This window comes from Octopus bimaculoides, chromosome 2, assembly GCF_001194135.2.
Source record: "Octopus bimaculoides isolate UCB-OBI-ISO-001 chromosome 2, ASM119413v2, whole genome shotgun sequence".
Taxonomy (NCBI): Eukaryota; Metazoa; Mollusca; class Cephalopoda; order Octopoda; family Octopodidae; genus Octopus; species Octopus bimaculoides.
The window spans coordinates 108,595,934-108,599,356 of NC_068982.1; the positions used below are offsets into that span (position 1 = coordinate 108,595,934).

A 3,423-nucleotide genomic window follows, 5' to 3' on the forward strand; every position below is an offset into this window, starting at 1 on the left:
ATATATATATATATATATATATATATATATAGGGAGAATTCACAAAAGACGGAAACAGGTGGTGTAGAAAACAAACAGATGTATTAGTATAATACTCGGGAATTGAAAAAGTCTTTAACGTTTCAAACCTACACTCTTCCACAGAAAGGAACACAAAAAGAAACTGGTTATGATAAATAACTGGTCAGAATGTTTACTGAGTTTTGTGCCAACAGTATATATTTGGCAGTATATATATTTCCAGCAGAAAATAGACTGCATTTCTGGACAGCATATCTGAAAAGCTGGTGATATTACCAAGTTCAGTAGTCTGCACAAAACTGTGGTAACATTCTGGCCAGTTATGTACTACAACTAGTAGTATAACTACTATATCTTTCTTTTAAACTGTACATTTTTTCTGACTTACGGATAGCTGATATGTGTGTGTGTGTGTATGCATAGTACTGTCTCAGTGAATTCTGTCTGACCCAAGCTAGCATAGAACAATGGATGTTAAAACAATGACGAGTATTTTAGTTTTCTAAGGATCTGGTTCATATCCTAGTTATTTAACTCGACTGTTTCTTTCATAAAATGAACCACTCCTGAATTGTTAAAATACTTAGTGTCATAACTGCTAAAATTATTTCAAAATGTTAGCAAAGGTTTACATTACAGAACTCTGTTAGGGTTTGGCTATATTTTCATATAATTAAATAGATTATCTCTTTTCATTTAACGTATTAATTTCTGGTATTGCATGTAGCAGCCTGTCATGTCATTGAATCCTATTCATTACATATATCTGTAAATACAAATACAATTCTTAATGATGAACAATTTTAAAAATATGAAAAGAAGAAAGAAAATTAGATCTGACTAGATTCAGTTAAGACACCCCTCTTCCAATTCAAATTAGAAAAAAAAATGTTGAATGATAGGTGCAGGCATGGCTATGTAGTAAGAAGCTTGCTTCCCAACCACATGGTTCTGGGTTCAGTCCCACTGCATGGCAAGTGCCTTCTACTATAGCCTCGGGCTGATCAAAGCCTTGTGAGTGGATTTGGTAGACGGAAACTGAAAGAAGCCAATCATGTGTGTGTGTGTCTTTGTTTGTCATCCCAATATTGCTTGACAACTAGTGTTGGTTTGTTTATTTCCCTGTAACTTCGTGATTCAGCAAAAGAGACCAATAGAATAAGTATCAGGCTTTGGAAAAAAAAAGGCCTGGGGTTTATTTGTTCTCTTTGGCACAGCATGGGCACAGTCTAATGAATGAAAGAAATAAAACAAAAAGTGGGGTGGTGGAAACATGGAGGGGAATTCTTGGAATAAGCAAAAGGAAAAAAAGAGTGTGTTAAATATAACACCATATATGTTCCTTTTGAAAAGTTCGTCTCAGATTAAATATATTGTTATTGAAACTAAATATGTTAACACACACTTTACTTTCTTGGTATCAAAAGTTTGGGTGTAACTGTATTTGTCACAAGAGGAAGTTATATTGTCTCTTAACTCTGCTAGATGTTAAAATAAGCAGGACTTTTTTTTGTTTTTTAGCTATCTGTAAAGAATTTTGATTTTTATCTTTCTGGTTGTAGGGAAGGCAATGTAAATTGTATATATAATGAATAAAAAATAGTGTTTAAACAAATTCTAGAGGAATTCTAAAATTCTGTTTGTTATATTATCTTATAAAAGATAAAATGAGTTAACATTATCATTATGATTGTCCACTTTTCTATGTAATATATGTGTATGCACACACACATACACACTACATATGCAGCAGTTAATAGGTCATATTATAGTACACTGATTTGAAAAGAAATTGTCCAAAGACTTGTAAACTATATAAGCTATTAAAACATATATAATTTCAAGATACATTTGCAGATGTTCTGGGATATATCATCAATGATGTTCCTAGGGTCTTAGAGGTTTCATGTCTTTCAGCATCAGAGCCTGCTTACCCAGCTGATCCAGTTGGAGTTGATTATGTCTCAGCTTGCATCCCAGCAGCAGTAGCAAACCAGGGGCTGCTTTTTTTTTTTTTATCCAAAGCCATCTGGTGATCTTCTTGAAAGCTTTGGTGCTGAAATGAATGCCCTTCCCAGCTTTGCTGCACCAGTAACTTCATGTCCATTCAGAGCTTTACATATATATATATATATATATATATATATATATATATATATATATATATCCATATCCTATATATGCAGAAACCTACTTGTACAAACACATATACGCAAGTTGCCTCTGTGTGTCTTTGTATGCATATATATATATATATAGATATAGATATGGGTTTTGTGGTTTTGTGAGCTGCATGAGAGCCTCACTAGTGCTGATGGCACATGACACAAAAAAAGAGTACCCTGTAAAGTGGTTGGCATTAGGAAGGGCATCCAGCTGTAGAAACCATTTCAAAGTAGACACTGGAACACAATGCAATCCTTGGGCCCATCAAATCCTGTCAAACCACCCAGCCCATACCATTATGGAACATGGATGCTAAATTATGATAATGATATGTACTTGAGAAGAAGATCCATCAAGTCGAGTGAAATTGTAAGTCATGGCAGATACTGGTGTCATGCAACTAGCACTCATGCCAGTGCCACAGAAAAGCATCCATTACACTCTCAGAGTGGTTGGCATCAAGAAGGGCATCCAGCCATAGAAACTATGCCAAATCAGACTGGAGTCTAGTGCAGCCCCTCAGCTTACCTGGTCAAACTATCCAACCCATGCCAGCTTGGGCAACGGACGTTAAATGATGATGAGATATATATATATATATATATATGAAATAGTGATTTCATTTCTACAACTCAAAAGACAACAGAAGGAAAAGGGTTTTTCAGAAAAGTAAATTATAAAGTATACAATTTTTATATTACATTTGAATATTGTGAAATGTTGCCTATTTTCATGTTAGGACATTGAGCAGGATATATTCAGGCATTTTTCTCTATCGATTTTTCATTTGAAAACTGTATTTAGATATAAATAGATTTATCTTGCTACATTAGTGGTTAAAGTCAAAATATATGAGAATGTTATATTGTTAACATTTATAACAACAAAAGAAACCATTCAAAGATAATAGAAATTGAAAAAAAACAAACGTTTTATGACTTTTAATTTGTGAAAACTGTAGTTAATTTCATGAGATAAATGCTTTAAATTCAAATTGAATGCTGCTATTCTTAAGTCTGCCTTTGTTCAACCAAACTATGTTTCATTCCATATTAAGTTCCTTCTTGATTTGTGTATTCTTTTTTTTTTTTTTATATTCAGTTGAAAAAGGAAGAGGAGCAGCACCCATGATCTTTGCAGGCCCTCTCTCACTGGTGATGTTGATGCAGTTGAGATGTTCTTGAAATTCTATAGGTCAATGCTTGTTGGTGGGGAAGGGCTGGGAGATGGGGGAGG

The 3,423-nt window shown here is 33.9% G+C and overlaps 1 protein-coding gene across 5 annotated transcripts in view; it reads left to right on the forward strand.

Annotated features, from left to right (window-relative positions):
- The window catches only part of LOC106870404 (ceramide transfer protein), a 120,833-nt gene extending 117,410 nt beyond the window's left edge, over positions 1-3,423 (forward strand). For 4 of the 5 annotated variants that reach the window (XM_052978596.1, XM_052978597.1, XM_052978599.1 and 1 more), the window contains one exon: positions 3,289-3,417. The gene's annotated coding sequence lies outside the window, so the exon portion shown is untranslated. Of the gene's footprint in view, positions 1-3,288 lie in introns of all 5 variants that reach the window. The other variant, XM_052978594.1, reaches the window with a different exon arrangement.